Source organism: Canis aureus, chromosome 12 (assembly GCF_053574225.1).
Source record: "Canis aureus isolate CA01 chromosome 12, VMU_Caureus_v.1.0, whole genome shotgun sequence".
Lineage (NCBI taxonomy): Eukaryota > Metazoa > Chordata > Mammalia > Carnivora > Canidae > Canis > Canis aureus.
Window position 1 is genome coordinate 52,115,692 of NC_135622.1, and position 7,467 is coordinate 52,123,158.

Sequence of the window (7,467 nt, forward strand, 5' to 3'; positions counted from 1 at the left end):
CTAATGCTGGTTTTCAAAAACAATTTCGTTGTTTCTATTACAAAAAAAGTTCAAAGACAACAGTCACCCCCCCTTTGTTTGGGGCTAAGTAGGAAACTACTAATTCTACAAACATGATTCTTCCTTGTATCATGCCCAGAATGTTTAGGAAAGGAAATATTCCCCTACAGAAGGTAGACTGTTACCTCAGGCGAAAGACTCTGTCATCACAGAGATTTCTCTTTCAGTGCTATGTGCCATGGAGTGCCGACCCAGTATTTAGAAACATTTGAGAATTTGAGAATGTGTTGTTGCTGTATCTTTGCCATAGAACTGAATACAGTAGCAGTAATTAGGTGCAGGTGTATATTTTTATGTGATATAATTCCACACAGTTCTTGAAGATAATTTTTTTGTTCTTATACTTGATGCTCAATGATCAAATTAATAAGATCAGATGGGATGGTGTGTAGTTAGAAGTTATTAGAGTACTCACTGAAACACACTGTTACGTTGGGTTTTAGTATTTGTAAATTGAAGCTTTTATACTGATAGGAAAGAGGAGATTAACAATCCTGATGAGCATTAAGGAGGACACATGATGATATGAGCACTGGGTGTTATACTAAATGTTAGCAAACTGAATTTAAATAAAATATAATATAAAGAAATACACAAACAAAAAACAATCCAGTTCCTTTGTTGTGTGACAGTTCTCAAGTAAGAATATTTTTCAATGAGTAGTCAAATCAGTTCTTGGTGAAAAAGGCAATAGAAAAGTAGTTGGGACTTAAACCTCTCTTCCTTTTTTCTTTCTTTTTCTCCTTCCTTCCTTCCTTCCTTCCTTCCTTCCTTCCTTCCTTCCTTCCTTCCTTCCTTCCTCTTCTAGACAACAGGGAATGCCAAGGTGATATATGAAAACAAAGATAGGACTTGTTAGGGACAGGTAAAGTCAGAAGCATGGCATTCCTTTAATGAATATGTAGGTTGAATGCTCTTACCTTGGATAATGTTAGTCCCGGGTGGAGTAAGTCTGGAGTTTGGGGCAACTTTGATACAAGTGTTGTGGAATTTCTATTTTTAGGGTTAGTTTAGGATTGCCAGGTTTCTAAAGAGTCTCACACCTCTATAAGTAGTTTTATATTGTTTGTTATCATGAGTCTGGACTCAAGTGAATAAAATGCAAATTAGTAGCAAGAACTCTATGCTAATAGGAGGCTTGAATCCAAGACAGTAGTTCCTGATACCTAACTACTAAATGTCAGCAGGATGTGATAAAACCTTTCAGTGAAATTCTAGTGATGTCTTCCTTTACTAATGCTCTGAGTGAGTTATGTCTTGGTGTGACAGCATTGTTTGTCCAGGGCTACTGGTAGATCTTCTTGTATTGTGAATGGAATATGTTCATATGACTTACTAGTGTTTTGCAGTAATAAAGTGTAACATTATCAAACACTTAAATGATTTCCCCATGAGTGGTCTCTGTGAAAGGAATCAGAAGCACCACAGAGGATTCATTAATAATTTATAGTGGGAAGTTTCTAGTCTTCTGTTTACTGTTCTTAAGAACTTGGAACAGTGCATCTGATTGCTTCAGTTCTGTTTCTGCACAAACTTTGGTCAGTTTATATTTTCAGGATTCATTTTAATAAATTCTGCTACACATGGATGTGGGGAATGAAGTCATGGATGAATCTAGGACTTCACACACTTCCTTTACAATCTATCTTTAAGCTTCATCCCCTGACAACTTTTAATAGTAAGTAATTCAACCATGGGACAAGGTCATTTAGAAGTCATTTCATATTATAAAATATGCATATAGTTACTAAATTGTTTTCATGTGAACATTAAAAAATGTGAATAAAATCAATTACTTTCAAAGGGAAAGTTAAGCCTGCTTCTTTGATTTTAGAACTTTCTTACACTGAAGACCTGAAAAATAGGGCAGATTTCATAATACTTTTTGAGCAATGCTGGAAACATTTGGAGCATACTCATCATGTTAAATATTTGTAACATCCTTCTTTGTTTTTATGTCTGTACACATGAATTACAGGAGTAAGATGAGGGAGTAAATTCTTTAGTACTTCTAAAGTGGCAGAGAAGTGCCGAAGATAATCTATATGTGAAAGTTACCCTGAGTGCATTAGCTTTAAAAATCAATGCTATAAAGATCATACACAGACTCACACACATAATTAAAGACTATATTATGTGTATTATAATCGTACATATTATATATAAATATATATTATAATTATAATCTTTAATTTTCTCTATTATTGATATGTTTTGTACATATATATATTCAAAATAGTGACCTGATTTTGAACGACAAATCTAAATCAATTGACAAAGTAGAACTGTTAGTTGTTAAAGATAAAAGTTTCTGAGAATAGAGACTAGCCACTGCTCTAGTTGCATAGTTAGAGGAGACACATTTTCTAACAACCAAGCAGGAGCAAAGATTCCTCTGTGAAGCTAGTGATACATTGAGATCTCTTGACCCTGTGTGGAATGTAAAAAACTTAAAATATTTCAGCTCCTTTATTTTTTAAAAATTTTTTAAAGAGTTTCTGCTCCCTTAGAACTGAGTAGTCCTCATTGTTTTTACAATTGCTCAGTTAGTCTTGAGCTGCCATCAATGCACAATAAGGGCCAGAGTGAATGTTAGCAAAGCATTGAGAGTTAAGAGAAACACTCTGGCAAAGGGTTCTGCTAGCTGGACAACCTGCCCAGAAGGCAAAGAGGAAATTTTGCTAATTCATTTGTAATCATTTATTAATTCCTAGCCAAAAACCAATTTTATTTCCTTAGAACTACAGGTTATTAGACAAAATCTTCAAAATTAACTTTAATATAACTTGAATTACATACACACATACAATAGAATCACATCAAATACTATATTTAAATGGTATTGTTTGATCTTCAACACAATTACTTCATCAAGCACCTTGTAAGAATACATTTGTCATGCTTTAATTTTGCCATCTTAGCTTGAGTGCTATGAAGATGAACATGTTCATACATGGCAAAGAATACACATAGAGATTGCATGGTAGCTCTTTGTACTCACCCTTTGTCTCATGTTTACTTTTTGGTTCCTTTGTACTTGTATCTTTTAAATTTATTTCCACTGTTTTGTTTTGTTTTCAGACCCTGATTTTCTTTTCATTTTTTTAAAGGATTTATTTATTTAAGAGAGTGAGAGCACGCTTGAGCAGGGTGCAGGGGAGGGGCAGAAGAGAGAGAGAGAAAAGCAGGCTCCCTGCTGAATGTGCTTTGAGTCAGGGATAGTAAATTAAGACAGAAGGGTGAATGATGAAGAATTCAACATGCTGAGTTACATGATTGGGAATGATGAATGACATTGGGCCCAGAGGCAGGGGAGTCCATAATGGAAGCCATAGACTAAAATGAAGGGTGCATGAAGGCAAACGGTGGGGGTGAGGTTGTAGCAGTGAGAGGGTCCAGAATAAAAAGGATCTTGTTTCTTATACAAGAGCAATCATTATCAAGCTAAATGTCTTTACAGGTCATTTCAAATGAGGAAAAAAAACAAAGTTTGCATTTTGGTTGAATTATAATTAGCCAAAGTCAACTTTATTTGACTCTCAGCTCATTGAATTATGTTTTTTTTCTTTCCAGAAAAGGAGAGAAAAAATAGTGAGATAATTGACAAACTAAACAACCAGCACATTTCATAAACTAACAGTGCTTTCTACAATAAATATGCCTTATGAGTCATGCAATTCTCTAAACATATTTACAAATTTTTGATAATAGCACAAGCCTTGGGGTTAAAGGGTTACATACCAGATGGGTAAATACAGGCTTTGTATAAACACAATTTGATATCAAGGGAATCATGTTTTATTTTGACTATCAGTAAGACACAACAGAAAATATCTATAATCTATGATAAACATGCTTGAATTTAATCTCAATCCAAACATTTGCCTCAACTAAAGTTTCTTTTTGTTAAATCATTGCATCTTAAATATTCTGTTATCAGAGAACTTTCTCAACAAAAAGTAAAGCAAATTTCAGCACAGTACCTGAATTAACAAAGCATTATTAGCTCTAAGGAGATGATTTCCTTTCTGGGCAAACTTGTGGTCTATTATTCATGTTTAATCAGGACTGAATAAGAAGAGACTTATATTTTTAAAAAAATAAATATTTACAGTGAACTTATAAAGCATAGAGATAGCATAAACATCTGTGAAGCTATCCCCCTGTGATATTGTGATTTGTAAGAAATAAATACTTGGTTTCCTTCCCCATTTCTGGAAAATCCTTAGATTTCCCAAGTGATGAGAGTGATAAAGGTAATTTTTAATGTTAATGAGGTGAATTTTGTTCTTTTGGTTGTTAAAAAAATATTTTATTTATTTATTCATGAAAGACACAGAGAGGGAGAGGCAGAGACATAGGAAGAGAGATAAGCAGGCTCCATGCCGGGATCCCGATGTGGGGACTTGATCCTGGGACTCCAGGATCCAAGCTGAAGGCAGGTGCTTAAGCGCTGAGCCACTCAGGCATCCCATGAGGTGAATTTTGGATTATATATAAGGATCAGGGCTGGTTTCCAGGAGAATCAACCATGTAATTAGAGGGTTGGAACTTTCAGTTCCACTCTAGACCTCTGGGGAGGGGAAGGGAGCTGGAGATTGAATCAATTTCCAATGGCCAATGATTTTATCAATCAAGCCCCATATAATGATACTTCCATAAAAACCCCTAAGGGCTGGAATCAGGGAGTTTCTAGGTTGGTAAACATCTGGATATTCAGAATAGTGTGCGCAGAGAGGGTATGGAAGCTCCATGCCCTTTCCCCATGCCTCACCCTATCCATCTCTTCCATCTGGCTATTCTGAGTTACATTCTTTTATAAAAAACCAGTGATCTAGTTAGTAAAATGTTTCTCTGAGTTCTATGAGCCATTCTAGGAGATTAATCCAACCCACGGAGGAAGTTGTGGGCACCTCCGAACTGTAGCCAGTTAGCCAGCTGGTGTCCAGAGAATTGTTTGTTGTTGGAGTGGGAGAACTCCTTTTCATCACTCACCCTTCTCCCCCCATCCTCTCCCCCTCCCATGCTGGAATTGGTACTAGAACCTAAAAGACCTTCCAATTTATGGAGGAGAACATCACCAATATATTTTGAGGCTATTCATATATTTAATTCCAATACATCACTTGTTCTTTAACTGAATAACTACTATCCTAATTTTTTAAAAAATTCTCATGTTTTAAAAAATAATGTATTATGGCACCTAGAAGCAGCTCCTCGTGCTCCTTTTGGAACCTCTGTCAGGTTCAGCCTCCTCACCTCCACTCCAGCCTCCATGGCAGCCTCTACCACGTCCATCAGGGTGACCCAGAAGTCCTACAAGAGGTCCACCTCTGGCCCCTGGGGCCTTCAGCAGCTGCTCCTACAAGAGCAGGCCCAGCTCCCACATCAGCTACTCTGCCTTATCCCAGGTGGGTAGCTTCCAGGGTGGCATGAGTGTGGTCAGGGGCAACCACGGATCAGGGGCATGGGGGCATCATGGCTGTCTCAGTGAACCAGAGCCTGCTGAGTCCCTTAAGCTGGAGTTGGACCCCAACATCCAGGCAGTGCGCACCCAGGAGAAGGAGCAGATCAAGAGCCTCAACAGTTTTCCTCCTTCATTGACAAGGTCAGACACCTGGAGCAGCAGAACAAAATCCTGGAGACCCTGTGGGGCCTCCTGTAGCAGCAGAAAACTGCTGGGAGCAACATAGACAACATGTTTGAGAGCTACATCAACAACCTCCGGAGGCAGCTGGACACCCTGAGGCAGGAGAAGCTGAAGCTGGAAGTGGAGCTTGGCAACATGCAGAGGTTCAGGGAGGACTTCAAGAATAAATAGGAGGGTGAGATCAAGGAGCTTGCAGACATGGAGAATGAGTGTGTCCTCATTAAGAAGGATGTGGAGGAAGCTTACATGAACAAGGTAGAACTGGAGTCCCTCCTGGAAGGGCTGGCCGACGAGATCAACTTCTTAAGGCAGCTGTATGGAGAGGAGATCTGTGAGCTGCAGTCCCAGATCTCGGACACACGTGGTGCTGTCTACGGACAACAGCCATTCCCTGGACCTGGACGGCACCATCGCCCAGGTCAAGGCCCAGTATGAGGACATCACTGGAGCAGTGCGAGTACCAGGAGCTCATGAACGTCAAGCTGGCCCTGGACATTGAGATCGCCACTGACAGCAAGCTGCTGGAGGGCAAGGAGAGCTGGCTGGAGTCTGGGATGCAGAACATGAGCATCCATATGAAGACCTCCAGTGGCTACTCAGGTGGTCTGAACTTGGCCTATGGGGGCCTCCCAAGCCCTGGCCTCAACTATGGCCAGAGCTCCTTCTAGTCCATTGGCCCTGGTGGTTCCTTCAGCTGCAGCAGCTCCTCCAAGGCCGTGGTTGTGAAGAAGATCAAGACTCAGATGGGAAGCTGGTGTCAGTCGTCTGACGTCCAGCCCAAGTGAACAGCCACCGTGGGCCCTCCCAGCCTCCTTGCTCTTGTGGCCCCCATAAAGCCTTTGGGGGAAGGAGATGTGCAGGGGAGCCTTGAGGACAAGAGACCCACCTGAGGCTCAGCTCCAGTCCTCAGCCTACCCTTAGGTGGAGTCTACTGTCCTGGGCACCCCATCTTGTCCATGCCCCCAACCAAAAGCCAAATCAAGTGTCTTTTCCCAAATAAAGCCTCTGATAGTGCTGGCTGCCAGTCCAAAAATAAAACAAATTAAAAAAAATAATGTATTATGTAATTATCTTTAAGTAATTGTTTGATTTTAAATTTTATAAAAATATTAGTTAACTTTTCATATTACTTCTTTTTATTCTACAGGTTGATGCATAAAGCCACAGTTTATTCATTTCATTAGAATAAAATATTTCATGGTATGAATATCAATATTTTTCTAGCTTTGGTTAGTGAGGCTAAGTTAAATGTCTTGCTATTCTATACGATGAAGTTATGAAAATTCTGATATGTCTCCTACAGCACATGTAGAGAATTATCTCCATGATATTCCTAATTGAGTCATAGGTATGTATATTTTCAACTCTATCAGATAATATCAAATTATTTTCCAAAGTATTTTAAATAACCAGTTTATATTCTTGACTGCAGTGTATGAGTATTCCTATTGCTCTACATCTTTGCCAACAAATTTTACTTTTGACTAATTGATAGGTGTGCAATATCTTATTATGTCTTTAATTTATATTTCCTTGAAAAAAATTATATTTCTTTGACCACTAATGAGGCTAAACAACTTTCTATTATTTACTGACCATTCACATTTCCTCTATAGGAAAGGCTTGTTATTAATTAATTAATTTATTTATTTATTTTTGCCAATTTTTCTACTAGGATGTTTATCTTTTTCTTATCTATTCATAGTATTTATTTTAAAAATGCATTTATGATGTTAAGCCTTCCTTAATTACATGTT

At 38.4% G+C, this 7,467-nt stretch overlaps 1 pseudogene; it reads left to right on the top strand.

Moving 5' to 3' along the window:
• The first annotated feature begins 2,892 nt into the window (after window positions 1-2,892).
• LOC144324708 (keratin, type II cytoskeletal 8 pseudogene) lies at window positions 2,893-6,804 on the top strand (annotated as a pseudogene).
• Window positions 6,805-7,467: the final 663 nt, after the last annotated feature.